The sequence below is a fragment of the Chiloscyllium plagiosum genome, unplaced genomic scaffold (genome assembly GCF_037043375.1).
Source record: "Chiloscyllium plagiosum isolate Xiang-an unplaced genomic scaffold, Cpla_swu_hap1 HiC_scaffold_18, whole genome shotgun sequence".
NCBI classification, from domain to species: domain Eukaryota; kingdom Metazoa; phylum Chordata; class Chondrichthyes; order Orectolobiformes; family Hemiscylliidae; genus Chiloscyllium; species Chiloscyllium plagiosum.
In genome coordinates this window covers 42,775,943-42,791,888 of record NW_028270156.1, presented here as the reverse complement: position 1 = coordinate 42,791,888, position 15,946 = coordinate 42,775,943, and the positions used below count along the sequence as shown (strand labels likewise).

The 15,946-nt window shown below is 40.6% G+C and overlaps 1 protein-coding gene across 2 annotated transcripts in view; it reads left to right on the top strand.

Annotated features, from left to right (window-relative positions):
• Positions 1-570: 570 nt before the first annotated feature.
• Positions 571-15,946, top strand: part of dennd2b (DENN domain containing 2B) — a 465,023-nt gene continuing 449,647 nt past the window's right edge. Inside the window, exon 1 of one of the 2 annotated variants that reach the window (XM_087996551.1) lies at positions 571-711. The gene's annotated coding sequence lies outside the window, so the exon portion shown is untranslated. The remainder of the gene's footprint in view (positions 712-15,946) is intronic. The other variant, XM_087996548.1, reaches the window with a different exon arrangement.

Here is a 15,946-nt window from a genome sequence, read left to right as displayed (position 1 = left end):
AGAGTCCTAGGAAGCCACGGGACATGGCATTCCTGCAGTTTCTGGATAATGCAGGAACGCAACGAATAACGATTGCGAGTCTCAGCATGACAATGCTTACAATAAAGATATTGCTGGAATCATGCAACAAACCCGCGCCATAAGTCTTTCCCAGCAAAAGACTTCTTCTTGTTTTTAAACAGAATTCGTTGATAATTGATACTAAAAATACAATTTAAACTTTTTTGTACTTGCGCGGAGAGTTGGACAGATATCAATAATCAGGTCAGTTTCTGTAACCATTCATCGTAATGGCTACTTTTTTGATGTTTGTTGGATTTTAACATCCTATTGTCAACATTGGCCGCTGGAAAGTTTTTTTTTGAGCTCAAATCATTCAATGGTGTAACCTCCCCTTCCCCCGTCAAAAGTTATGGAAATTATTAAAGACTCTGTGATTTCCGAGTGAGCTGCAGTAATCGCTGTTCTCGGTTAATTGGCTGTTCTTCACACTGAGATGAGAGCTCAGCCCTCTCGGTCAATGCGCTCAAGCTTTATCCCGTTTGAAATGTAACAGGAGCTCCGTCACTGTTTCCGGATTCATTCTCTCCCCAAAAATCCATCCCCCCCCCCATCACTAACAGAATTGGAACGGAGGGGCTCTACCGCAACGACCTTTAAAAAGCACTTCCTTCTCTCTGTAAGAATTTCAGGCTTTTGTTACAATGCACGGTAAGGAGCTAACTGCACTTATCTCTGAGAATTCAACACGTGCTATAACTGCTGCTTTGTTAAAATAGGACACTTTGGTGGAAGTTTTTTTTTGTGTGTTTCATAGGACGTGTCGTGTCAGTGAGGTTAGCAATCTCCCAGCCTCTCTATTCATACATCCACAGAGTGCTTTTGCATCTGCTTTTTTCTTCTGGAAACCATATTGTTTTCTTCTGAAGTATGAGATTGTGGCATGTTTCATTAATCAGATTCAACTGGGGTCGGTTTTACTTCCAGAAACAAAACTCACTTGAATGATGCAGTCGTCGAATTTGAAGGGAATGATCGGGACCAGGAGGCACCTTTGGGTTCTGAGTTGATGGGGTGAACAGTTTTGAGTCATTTTTGTGATGTGTGTGAGTCCAGTATATTATTTCTTAGCCATGTGTGAGAGCGCATCTGAGTGTGGTTCTCTGCAATAGGGTCCGGGCAATCTACATTTTTCTATAATGTGGAGGGGTCGGTGTTGGATTGGGGTGGACAAAGTTAAAAATCACCAGGTTATAGGTCTACATTTGTTCTAGATTTTTGTAACGGGTTATGTCTAATTTCTGCATTATAATTCGAAGCTTGGGTGTAAGGAGGATGAACGCCAAGTTCATCCTTCGGAAGCTGCCGTGATAGCTGGGTGAAATTGCAAATGCCTCCTCTGTATCGTTCATTGAAAGGCAGGACACTCGGTGCTTCTGTGGTTAAACGTTTAAGAGGTTTGCTTTTGCAGAGATTGGGATTTGATGGACCACCCCGAGGAAAGAGCAAGTGATGACACTGCAGCGGTATTTTCGTGCCTGGAGAGTTATGCCTTGGTATTATCAGGAGGGAGTCAATGTTGTGGTATTGTAGTGAAAGAAGGGGCAACATTACAGGTAGAAGAAGGGAAACATTGCACTCTTTTTGGGGAGGAATAGTAACGTGATATTTTCAGAGGGATATTATGATATTGCCATGTGGCCCCTCATTTCAAAATATTATAAGAAGAACAGATGGCGCGGCATCTGATAATGGAGCATAATTGCTGAAATCTTTGAGTAGTTAGAGGGGAAAAATCAATTTATATAGCACTTCCATAGCTTCAAGCCATTCTAAACTACTTTACAGTGCTTTCAGTGATCCTTCTGATGCTGTGATATTAAGATATACAGTAGAAAAATATCCCCATTAAAATTATTTACCAGTGCTAATTGAACATTAACTATCTGATATACTAGGGTTGTAGACAAAACCTCAAACATAGTGCAGGGTTTCACAAAATGTAACCCAATATACTAATTGTGCTTTACGGTAATTAGCTGTAGATTATAAGTCATTGAACTAATTTTATCATTAGCATCAATGGTTGGCCATTCAACCTTGGCTTTAGTATCCAACAGCCATTAACTGAAAAATAAAGTGAAAATAGATAACTTGAATCCATTTTGTAGTACCTATAATTTTAAAATGGGATGAATTTGTGGGAAAGAATGCAAAATATACAATGGGAAAAGTATTCCCATAGAATTTAGTTACCAGTGCTGATTGAAGAATGAATATCTGATATAATTTGGTTTTACAAAACTGAACTCATTAGTTGAACAGTGGGATGAAATTACTCACTGGATAGAGAGTGAAGGTGTTTTCAGAATCATTCACAGCTAAGAAGCAGACCATCACATAATAGTTACTCATGGAATTGCTATACAATAATGATGTCAATGTGCTTTTATTTCATCTAGCTAAAATTTGATTATAACTTTATGTTCACAGTGATTATGTTACATGTTTTAATCTGAATGTGAATGTTGTTAGAGTGAGATTAAAGTGTGGTCTAGCTGTCAATGTCCACAGCCAATCTCAGCTGGCGTAAAAGAAACCGAGATCTACATTTTCCATCATGCTTGTAGGGTGTTGTATAAAGATTAATTAACACGTCGCATTTATCTGAATTAAACTCCACCTGACATTCCTTGGCCCACTGGCTCAGTTGATCAAGGTCCCATCGTACTTTTAAATAACCACCTTCACTATCCAAGAAACTGCCAATTTTGGTGTCATCTGTAAAATTACTAACCATTCCTCCTATATTCGCTCCTTAATTGTTTATATAGATGATGAGCATATAAATGAAACTGGAATCATTTCAAGACAATGATTTGTCTTTGATTCAAATCTAAGATGCAAAGTTCTCTTCCATAAACAACCATGTGATCTTAATTATTCAACTAGTTTACCGCTTTATAATTATTCAGTTTTCTCTTATTTTTGCAAAAAACCACGCCAGCCCTTGGTTTACATTACATTTTGTCACTCCATTTCAAATCTCCAAATGCCTTATCCTCAAAGCAAAGATGTGAACCCTTTAATTAGATTGCCACTTTATAAATGCAGAGTTCACATTTGCAATACAAACCAAACAAACTCCTCAATTAGATGACGATCTTATGATTACTTTTTAAGGTCCATTATTCTCCATATAAACCATTGAACTATTCAGTTCGATTACTGATTTATAAATGTTCTCGCATATCCCTTAGTCACAGTACAGACCATCTAAACTCTCCAATTAAACCACTATCTTATAATCATTCTCTAAAGTCCTTGACTTCAACAGTTCATTCTCTGGATAAATCGGATTAGGACCTTCCAGGCATTCTCAGAAGACTCTTATTTCATAAATATTATGAACTCTTTCAATTATAGATGCAGACTGGATGACCAGGGATAAAGTTTGGTTTGGGTGCAAAATTACTTTCCCACAGATAGAATAGAAAGTTACAATGTATTAATTGTAGGAGATTATTTCCTCCATGTTCTTGTGACAATGGAAGATAAATGGAGCTTTGAATTTTCCATCTGCCATCTATTTCCTTATGAATTGCTGACTTAGCCAAAGATAACATATCTCCTACCTTGTCCCACCTTCATAGACAGGTATAAATCTTTACCTGTAAATATTTATCTTGCATGCCTAATATATCATATCATCTGCAATAAATTTAAGTGTTTTATGACATCATGTGTGGTGGTGTAAGCACATAGCTGGGATGAACCATGTGATATGAAAATGATCTTCTCATAGTTAGGTTGACTGAATAAAACACAAATGAAGACATTTCTTGTTCTAGCATGGTTGATTTTAGTAAATGGAGGCACTTATCCTAGAATGAATAATTGTGATGCATTCTATCCATAACATGAATTAAAAGATGGATTAGTTCAATTGAATATTTCTGCAGTTTTAAAGCTCAAAGAATTGAATATAGTTGTAATTTAGTCACCATGACAGCATAAGCTATGTAAGCAATCTTTTGGTAAGTCATAGACTGAGGATTACGTTGTTATTTTGCATTTTTTACCTCCCTGTATCAGTCTCAGTAACACAGATATCTACATTAGGACTAAGAATATTGTGCTATCATCACTGGGAAATAGCATAGTAACCCAATATGCAGGAGTGTATTATATAGAAGAAAATACAGATCCTGGAATCTGTTATATTCAGGAAAAGCACATATTAGTGTAAGGGACTATGAAAACACGTAGATTAATATATGTTTAGGAGTTAACAGGTCAAAATATGTTGCATACAGTACTGTACAAGCTGAAACCTTCAGAAAAACAGGATAACAGGAAGCTGGAGCATGTTAGAGAAATGATAAAAACAGCCAAGCATATAATGGAAAGACTATCAGGCAGAGGTTGTAGTGAATGAAATGGGGATGGAATGTATAATTGATAGGCTATCATACAATGAAGTGCGTCACAGAGACAGAAGAACGTGTAGACATGGTGCATTATGTCTTGGTGATGATGAAGGTTTCTAACTTTTTTTAATCATTTGGAAATTTGCATTCAAAAGTACAGTTAAATGGGCTTTTGGTTTCATTTGGTGGAGGGATCAGAAAGTTGTTTGGAACAATGAGCTAAATGTTTTGAAGAAATCATTTGAGTTAATCAGACTGAGTCAAGCTACCTGTTGAGATAATTGACCTAAGCTTTTATGATCTAAAGAAGAGGAGGCTAAGTACCAGATGCAGGTTATGGTTCAGAAGAAAAGTTCCATATCAGCAATTGTGCTACTTAGCGGCTTGAAGCAAGTCAATGTCTAATTCTTTATCTTAGACTTCAGTGAGAAAAGTCAGTGAGTTAGCCTGTGTGGTTGTGTGTCTTGGGGAGACACAGTAATGGAGAGAATCACATCAAATTACAACACTTGTGACCTTATCAATTCAGTAAGAAATTATAAAGTGAAGCTAGTAGTGACACCTCACCAGGATTCAGTATCTGTAAAGAATATTGCTAGGAAATGGAAATTGAATATTTCTTTTTGCTGTTTATGATAACGTCATTTTAAAAATAAACATAACTTTGTTTTCATGCCCTTTTTCTTTTGCATTATAAACTTATGTCCTTTTGTTAAAAGTACATTGATAGTCTCATGTAAATATTTAAGTAATTGACCACCACAGTAATCAAATTGCAATGATAAAACCTTTATTCTATCAAGCTAGGTTTCACTCTGGAATTTTACTTGTTCAATATTACCCTCAGCTGGAATCATAATACGTACAAAAGTTAATACCCAGGCTGCATTATGTTACAGACACAGGATAAGTCACTCGTTAACTTTACTTTTAGAACAGAATAACACAGATGAGAGACAGGATAAAAACATAGATTAGTATGATATAGCCAATCGTCTTGAGATATAACACATTGAAGAATAATGCATAGTGGCAAAGTGTTACAAGATGTCATGAACCATGAGGTTGCCTTCATAACATTTTTGGCAGATATATCCTGACATATTTCATGTAGCAAGTATTTTTATTTTTGATTAAAAGTCCTTTTAGAAATCAGTCCCTATGTTCAGATTTAGTATGCAAACAGCCTTTATAAACTTGTTGGATTAGAAGTGCACTTGCATGCCAAAGTGATGTGATATATTGCCATATTTATTTTTACTATTTACCAGTGTATGTAAATATAAAAAAAAACTGTCCAAAAATTTTCTCTTGTTGGGAATTAATCAGTGAGACAGAAAAGCTGTCAAGCTGAAGAAAGTTCCTTTCTAATTATATATTTGTCTCTGAGTATGCTAGTTGAAGATGAGGAGCTTTAAATGGTTTAATTGTAAAATGCATGTGCTGAGTGACAAAGGGCCAAATCTTACATTTTTTTATTGGCTAAGTGCAAGTTGCATCAAAGTTTTGGAGGATTTGTCACTGTGACGCCTAGCAAGATTCCTCACTGTCTCTTGCCAAATACATCTTATTGACTATCTACCCTGCTCCTCTGTTCTGATTCTATCCCCATCTTATCTCACACCATTCCTAAAAAAATTGGCTTCTGACTGGATATCTGCCAAAAATTGGCACGGTTGATCCTACACCATCTTTATAAAAGTCCATCGTGCACCCTGACAAGCACCGTCAGTCAGAGCTGCCCTGCTCAATTCCTGACATTTGTCCTGGACATGGTAGACAAGGGGAAATTGATGTGTTGCTCTGTGGGCAGTACCTTATAGGCTTTGCGTACACATGAATCCTTTGGCCCCAGGACCATAGAGGAGTCCATGACACCAGGCCACAGTTTGGCCTGAAGTTATTAGCCAGCTCAGTGTGATCTTGGTTGTCTGTCAACAATGTTAAGGTCAATGTCCTTCTCTGCTCTGCAGGGTGAAATGTGAGGAGGATGTTAGGAGATTACAGGGTGACCTGGACAGGTTAGTGAGTGGTCAGATGCATGGTAGATGCAGTTTAATGTGGATAAATGTATGGTTATCCACTTTGGTGGCAAGAACAGGAAGGCAGATTACTACCTAAATGGAGTCAAGTTAGGTAAAGGGGCAGTACAAAGAGATCTGGGTGTTCTTGTACACCAGTCAATGAAGGTAAGCATGCAGGTAGGTACAGCAGGTAGTGAAGAAGGCTAATAGCATGCTGGCCTTTATAAGAAGAGGGATTGAGTATAGAAGCAAAGAGGTTCTTCTGCAGCTGTACAGGGCCTGGTGAGACCACACCTAGAGTATTGTGTGCAGTTCTGGTCTCCAAATTTGAGGAAAGACGTTTTGGCTATTGAGGGAATGCAACGTAGGTTCACGAGGTCAATTCCTGGAATGGCGGGACTACCTTACGCCGAAAGACTGGAGTGACTGGGCTTGTATACCCTTGAGTTTAGAAGACTGAGAGGGGATCTAATTGAGACATATAAGATTATTAAAGGATTGGACACTCTGGAGGCAGGAAACATGTTTCCGCTGATGGGTGAGTGCTGAACCAGAGGACACAGCTTAAAAATATGGGGTAGACCATTTAGGACAGAGATGAGGAGAAACTTCTTCACCCAGAAAGTGGTGGCTGTGTGGAATGCTCTGCCCCAGAGGGCAGTGGAGGCCCAGTCTCTGGATTCATTTAAGAAAGAGTTGGATAGAGCTCTCAAGGATAGTGGAATCAAGGGTTATGGAGATAAGGCAGGAACAGGATACTGATTAAGGATGATCATCCATGATCATATTGAATGGTGGTGCAGGCTCGAAAGGCAGAATGGCCTACTCCTGCACCTATTGTCTATTGCCTGCAAATACCATCATCTTCTCTGCAGTACTTGACACTCACACTATTTCTGTTACTGTAGCAACATCACACTAAAGGCTCAAGTTCTACCACACTCACTGTTGCCTGTGACATCTTTCCTCACATGCTTTTATCCTATTCCAAACCTTGCTAACTTTGTATGTCCTCCTCACCTGACCCAAAAGGGACAGTTGTGTCAAACTTTTATCTCTGTTAAAACAAGCCTCTCTCTTCCAGAAAGAAAGCAGACCTCAATGGGGCAGAAAGAGTCAAGACAGTTGGTGAGCTACCTATCTTTTAGCTCCTTATCCCTTATGCAGACAACTTCCTGTCTCTGACCATCCTCAGCCCCTGACTGATGTTGGAGGGATCCCTTGATATAATGTGCCTGGTCCCTTGACTGATGTTTATCTCTTTTGACATGTTTGAGGATTATTAACAACCACATCACACATCCTAGCTTTATATCTCTGTGAGACAGCAAGGTAGAAGTAAGATGAGCCTGATATGTCTGGTGGAGGAGGTAGAGTGCAACAAAGCAAAGCAATACCAAGTGGAGTTGCTGTCAGAAGCTAGGTAGGATCAGAGAGCCTGAGAGTTAAGACAGCAAGTGAACAGCCCAGAGATGCAGCCCAGTCCAGTCTGTGAGCTAGGTGCATGGCCCTGAGCACGGAGTCCTTGCAGCAGCATTACAATGAGAGTTGCCAGTGTAGCCTGAGGTGCAGGATTGAAGTGCAGATGCATCCTGTTAGTGGATCAGAGATTATCATGAGGATTCTTGGAGTCTGACACGTTGGAAGTCAATGCCTATGCACATGAATGTGGGTGGGCATATGACCAGTGAGCTGAAGTCACCAGGTAAATAAGGGGCCCATGATGTTTATGCACAAGGTATTGACAACGGATAAAGGATTGACTGGTTTGGCAGAAAGTAGAGTGTGGATAAAGTGGTCCTTTTTGCATTCCTGAAGAAGGGCCTGTGCCCAAAACGTCAAATCTCCTGTTCCCTGGATGCTGCCTGACCTGCTGTGCTGTTCCAGCAATAAAGTTTCAACTTTGATCTCCAGCATCTGCAGACCTCACTTTCTCCTTTTATGATGGCAGCCAGTGACAAGTGGAACTTTGCTGGAGTCAGTGTTCGGACCACAACTATTCACATTCTATATTAATGAGGGAACTGAGGGCAACTATTGCGAAGCTTCCAGATAACACAAAGGTAAGTAGTGTTGAGAAAATGCACAGCACTTAGACAGACTAGGACAGTGATCAAAGAAGTGGCAGATGGAATAAAATCTGGGAAAGTGTGATGTTGTGCACTTTGGTGGAAAGAATAGAGGTGGAGACTATAATCCTGAAACACAAAAGGATTTGGGAATCCTAGTTCAGGATTCTCTAAAGGTTGACATGTAGGTTCAACTGGCAATTAGCAAGGTAAATGCAATGTCATTTCAAGATGGTTAGCATACAAGAGCAGGGATGTACTACTGAGGAGTTTGGGGCCTATATCGAGGAAGGATGTGCTGGCCTTGAAAGGGATTCAGAGGAAGTTTACAAGAATGATCCCAGGACTTGTCATATGAGGACTGGTTGAGGACTCTGGGTCTGTACTGAATAAAGTTTAGAAGGATGAAGGGGGATCTCATTGAAACATACTGAATACTGATAGGCCTGGATAGAGTTGTTTGGAGAAGACATTTCCACCAGTAGGAGAGACTAGGACTCAAGGGCACAGCCTTCGAATGAAGGGATGACCCAGTAGAACTGAGATGAGGAGGAATTTCCTCAGCCTGAGTGGTGAATCCATGGATCTTAAAACTACATAAGGCCGCAGAGGCCAAGTCGTCAAGCGTATTTAAGGCAGAGATTTTTGATTAGTAAGGACATTAAAAAAGGTTATGGAGAGAAGACAGGAGAATGGGGTTGAGAAATATATTAGCCATGATTGACTGGTGAAGCAGACTCAGTGGGCTGGATGACCTAATTCTGCTCCTATAGCTTGTGGTCTTATGGCACCCAATCTGACTTTCATATCAAGAATTCTTGACATCTGGTTTGTTGAAAGCATTTGTCAAGCTAGAAAGCTGAATATTAATGAGATGTGTTATGTTGACGTGCGTTTAACAAACAAGAATCTCCCTTAATTGGCAGCTCACCCCTGTCCAATGAGAAACTTCTCTGGACACTCTACAGATGTATAAAAGATGCATTCAGATACTCCCAACATTGAGATAGGCCTTCTGAGTTCTGCCATACTTTTCACATTAGCCCACTTGGTTCATGCCCGAATAAAATTCCGCTCAGGGTCTAAGGAAGTCCTAGGTTCAGTTCATGGTCCTGAATTAACCAGTGTCCCTGGGATGTGGGGAGAGGGGTGGGCAGGGCAATGCTGACATTGGGAGTGGGTAGGACAATTAATGATTGGAGGGAGCCATTTTATCAGCAGCAAGGAAAGTGTTGGATGACCCCTATCTTTAGTCCAACTAAGGATCACTTAAGCAGCTCATCTCACGGAGACTGTTTTGTTATGACCAGACTGTGGGTGCTGTCACCAACACAACCAAATATTCTCCAGGCTTGGAACTGGCTATCCTGTTCTTAAGGATAGTGGAATCAAGGGTTATGGGGATAAGGCAGGAACAGGATGCTGATTGAGGATGATCAGCCATGATCATAATGAATGGTGGTGCTGGCTCGAAGGGCAGAATGGCCTACTCCTGCACCTATTGTTTATTGTGCAAACTATTGCCCAACTCTATAGAGGAAGCAAAGCCGCAAAGGTCGTCGCTCCCCCTTCATGACGCCCATGCTTATGAATGACATATAAATGCCATGTAAGTACAATGACTACAAGAGCACATCAGAGGCTAGGAATCGTGCAGTGAGTAACTCACCACCTGACTCCCCAAGGCCTGTCCACTATCTGCAAGGCACAAGTAGGGGTGTTGTGGAATACTTGCCTGGATGAGTGGAGCTCCAACAAAACTCAATAAGCTTGACACCATCCCAAGACAAAGCAGCCAATTGATGACCATCACTTCCACAAACATCCACTCCTTCCACCACCAATGCTCAATGGCAGCAGTGTGTACTATCTACAAGGTGCACTGCAGAAATTCCCCAAACATCCTTAGACAGCACTTTGCAAACCACAACCACTTCCATCTAGAAGGACAAGGACAGCCAATGCTTGAGAAACCACCATCTGCATCCAGTCACCATCTTGACTTGGAAATATATCACTGTTCCTTCACTGACACTGGGTCAAATTCCTGCAATGCCCTCTCTAAGGGCATTGTGGGTCGATCTACAGCACATGGACTGCAGTGGTTCAAGAAGGCAGCTCACTGTCACCTTTTCAAGGGCATCTAGAGGTAGTCAATAAATGTTGGTGATGAGTCAACTGGCACTGGCAAGACCCATTTAGCTGAGTTTCAGGGCCTCCTCCAGTTGTGCTGCTAGTACCCGGGTGCAGTCACAGTGATAATTTCTTCTCCCAGTGACGCACTGAGACTGAAGAGCAGGTGGCCCTCTGATTACCTAGCAGTCCTTGTGGGCATGTGGTCAACTCTGAGAGAGATGGAAGAACTGATTACAGGTAGTTATCAGCTTCATGAATGTAAAATCTTGTGGGGATCTGAGTTATCGCCAACTCATTAGTGGATAGATGCTGCTGCTTCTGCCCTGTAGAATGGTATTCTATCTGGCATCATCGAAAGTTAGTTTGGAGGAGGTTAATAAATTATGTCTTTCTTTAATTAGGGTTGCCTTAAAATCAAGTAATTCCTGGTGGAAATGTGATGTGTAGCAATCGGGAACAAACCTGGCAACGATGCTGTTGAAGGTTGAGTAGATCAGCAATGCCCATTCACAATCGTTTATGAAGAATGATGCTGAAAGGTACTTTGCACATATGGCAAAGGTAGTGCCCTCAACAGAGCAGGAGAGCAAATTGAAAGAAAAATATAGTATATTTAAGAATGTTTGTATAACCGAAGGAAAACAATCCATCATTATAAATGAGGAAGAAGTTCTCTGGGAATCGGGACTTGCTTTTGATTGGCTCAGAGCCATCTATTCGTGATTCAATGTATTATTTCTGTATATTTGCCAATATAAATCAATTCCTTAACATATTCCTGCCCATGGAGGGCCTGATTTCTGAAGTGTAGCATGTGACTGCATTGTACCATTATCACAAGTGGGGCAATTGAAAAAGAATGCATTTCTGCAAAAGTGATACACTCTGATTCAAATTTTATTTCAAAACGTGTAACAATCGCACAAATATATCTCATTACAATTTCTGCCAGTGCTACTGAAAATTTATGCCAGAGCAAGCAGACCTGAAATTATTGTTATGCCACTCCGATGCTCAATTGTTCTCAGATGGTAAAGGTGCCATAATTGGCCACAGCACCTTTTTAAGATGAATGAAGAAAAACTTAGCTGCACATGCCAATCCTGACTTGCCTTTTCTGTGGGAAGAGGTACCAGTTGCAAATCTCAGGAGAGGACTCATCATCCTGACTTGGAAATACATTGTTTCTTCAGTGTCACTGCACTGGGTCAAAATCCTGAAACTTCATGTTTAATGGCATTATAGGTCTCCTTACAGCAAATGGACTGCAGCGGTTCAAGAAAGCAGCTCACCACCTTCTCGAGGGCACCTAAGGATGAACCATAAATACTGGCCTAGCCAACGATATCAGCCCATCAGTAACTTTTGTAAAAATTGGGCTTTGTTGTGGTTTCACCCACAGCTGGATCTGCTGACGTTCATCATTGAACCAGAAATAAGGGTCACATGCCATAAGGTGCCATAGTTCAACAGTTGCCAATGGATTTGTACTTGAGGCCAACACAAGAAGAAAGCAAATTAGTGGAGAGAATTCCATTGAGATACTGAAGAAAGAAACGTGTTGCTAATACAGAACTGATGATCAGATGGAAAAGTGAACCAAATGTGCTTTTTAATTTCATTATTCCATTTTAAAAAATAGCAATAGCTTTGTGATAAAAACAGCTTGCATAAGGTAGTGCAGTATATGCCTGAGGAATGGAGAGCAGGGTGATTAATGCAGCATGTTTGGGCTCTAATGTGGTGTGTCAAGTGGTAGGGGTGTGTGCAGCACACCAGTGTCTCAGCGTACATGAGTTTTACACTGAAATCCAGATAAATGTTTCCATTTTCAATCACTTCCTTTTTCTTTAAATTCATTCATGGGATGTGGGTTTGTTGGCTCACTCAGCATTTATTGTCCATTCTTAACTATCCTTGAGAAGGCAGTGCCTAAAATGAGTGGAAGTCCAAGAGATGAATATGAAGGTGTATCCTCGTCCACAGAGGTTGTTGTAACCTTGAAGAGTCAAATGGAAATGTTTGCAGGATTTTATTTCTAAAATGAGAGAACAAATTAAACTGTTTTGGATGAAAGTTTGCAATTGCCACTTTTCTAATTGACCTGTGGGACATGGGTGTCACTTGCTGGCCAGCATTTAATGCCTGTCCCTGGTTGCTGTTGAGAAAGTAGTAGTGAGCTGCCTTCTTAAATCGCTGCAGTCCATGTGCTATAGGTTGACCAAAATGCCTTAAGGGGAAAATTCCAGGATTTTGACACTGGGACAGTGAAGGAATGGTGATATATATCCAAGTCAGGGTGGTGAATGGATTGGAGGAGAACATGCAGGTGCTGGTGATGTTCCCATATATCTGCTGCCCTGTCCTTCTAGTTGGAAGTAATTGTGGATTTGGAAGGTTCTATCTGAGGATATTTTTTTTTTTTGCAGTGCATCTTGTAGATAGCAGCAGTATGTACTATTGAGTATTGGTGATGGAGGGAGTGGATATTTGTGGATGGGATGCCAATAAAGTTAACTGCTTTGTCCGAGATGGTGTCAAGCATATTGTGTGTTGTTGGAACTGCACCCATCCAGGCAAATGGGGAATATTCGATCGCACTCCTGACTTGTGCCTTGTCGATGGCAGTCAGGCTTTAGGGAGTAAGGAGATAAATTACTCGCTGAGTTCCTAGACTGGCTCTTGCCTTGTAGTCACTGTGTTCATGTGGCGAGTCCCCTTGAGTTTCTGATCAATGCTCACCCCAAGGATGTTGATAGTGAGGAATTCACTGATAGTAACCCCATTGAATGTCAAGAGGCAATGGTTAGATTGTCTATTGGTTATTACCTGGCATTTGTGGCACTAATGTTACTTGCCAATAGTTAGCCCAAGCCTGCATATTCTCCAGATCTTGTTGCATTTAATCATGGTCTGCTTCAGTAATGGAGGAATTGCAAATATTATTGAACATTGTGTAATTATCAGCAAATATCCCACATTCTGAACTTATGATTGAGGGAGGGTCATTGACGAAGCAGCTGAAGATAGTTGAGCCGAGGATACTTTCCTGACTGACTCCTGCAGGGATGCCCTGGAGCTGAGATGATGGCCTTCAACAAACACAGACATATTCCTATGTGCCTGGTATGAATCCAACCAGCAGAGTGTTTGCCCTGTGATACACATTGATTCCAGTTTTGCTAAGGCACTTTGATACCACGCTTGGTCAAATGTAGCCTTCTGTCAAGAGCTGTTACTCTCTCACCTCACTCCTGGAATTCGGTGCTTTTGTCCATGTCTGAATTAAGGCTGTTGTGAAGTCAGGAGCTGAGTGGCCCTGGTGGAACCCAAACTCGGTATCATTGAGCAAATTTATTGCCAAGCAGGTGCTGTTTGATAGCACTGTTGTTGATATCTTCCATCACTTTACTAATGATTTGAGAGTAGATTGATAGGGCTGTAGTTGGCTGGGTAGGATTTGTCCTGCTGTGTACTTCATATGAAAACAAATTATCTCTGTCCTAATGAGCACAACCTAAACCTATTCCTTGCCCAGAATTCTTCACATAAACACCATTACATTCAGCAGCTACACTATATTTCTTTTTAAAACAAGGCAGTTTATGTTTGTTTCTCATCCATTTTACCGGGCTAACATCACTACTACCATTGGAGAATTTATGCTGCTATGCCTATGTCATAATTTCTAAAGGATACAGATGCTGACTTGACTAATTTGTTAAATTATCTCAAAAGCTCTTTCAACATGAAATTCTGCTGATGAATATAACTAAACCAATCCTTTCTGAAAAACCTAACTTACTTGCACTGTATTATAAATAATAATAAGAATTCTTTACAATGCACTGCTAGCATCCTAGGAGGAGACATGGGTGGCCGTGGCTGACGAGGGAAGTTAAGAAACATATAAAGTTAAAAGAGAAAACGTATAACATAGCAAACATAAGTGGGAAAATGGAGGACTGGGAAGCTTTTAAAGAACAACAGAGGATTACTAAGAAGGAAATACGCAGACGAAAAAATGAGTTATGAAGGTAAACTGGCCAATAATATAAAGGAGGATAAGTAAAACTTTTTTTAGGTATGTGAAAGGCAAAAAAATGGTTAAGACTAAAATTGGGCCCTTGAAGACAGAAACAGGGGAATATATTACGGAGAACAAAGAAATGGCAGAAGAATTGAATTGGTACTTCAGATCTGTGTTCACTGGGGAAGACACAAGCAATCTCCCTGAGGTAACAGTGGCTGAAGGACCTGAACTTAAGGGAATTTATATTTGCCAGGAATTGGTGTTGGAGAGACTATTCGGTCTGAAGGTTGATAAGTCCCCGGGGACTGATGGTCTACATCCCAAGGTACTGAAGGAGGTGGCTCGAGAAATCGTGGATGCGTTGGTGATTATTTTCCAGAGTTCGATAGATTCGGGATCAGTTCCTGTGGATTGGAGGGTGGCTAATGTTGTACCACTTTTTAAGAAAGGTGGGAGAGAGAAAGCAGGAAATTATAGACCAGTTAGTCTGACCTCAGTGGTGGGAAAGATGCTGGAGTCTATTATAAAGGATGAAATTATGACACATCTGGATAGTAGTAACAGGATAGGTCAGAGTCAGCATGGATTTATGAAGGGGAAATCATGCTTGACTAATCTTCTGGAATTTTTTGTGGATGTAACTCTGAAGATGGACGAGGGAGATCCAGTAGATGTAGTGTACCTGGACTTTCAGAAAGCTTTTGATAAAGTCCCACATCGGAGGTTAGTGAGCAAAATTAGGGCGCATGGTATTGGGGGCAAAGTACTAACTTGGATTGAAAGTTGGTTGGCTGATAGGAAACAAAGAGTAGTGATAAATGACTCAATTTCGGAATGGCAGGCAGTGACCAGTGGGGTACCGCAGGGATCAGTACTGGGACTGCAGCCTTTTACAATATATGTTAATAATATAGAAGATGGTATTAGTAATAACATTAGCAAATTTGCTGATGATACTAAGGTGGGTGGCAGGGTGAAATGTGATGAGGATGTTAGGAGATTACAGGGTGACCTGGACAATTTAGGTGAGTGGGCAGATGCATGGCAGATGCAGTTTAATGTGGATAAATGTATGGTTAGCCACTTTGGTGGCAAGAACAGGATGGCAGATTACTACCTAAATGGAATCAATTTAGGTACAGGGGCAGTACAGAGAGATCTGGGTGTTCTTGTACACCAGTCAATGAAGGAAAGTATGCAGGTACAGCAAGTAGTGAAGAAGGCTAATAGCATGCTGGCCTTTATAACAAGAGG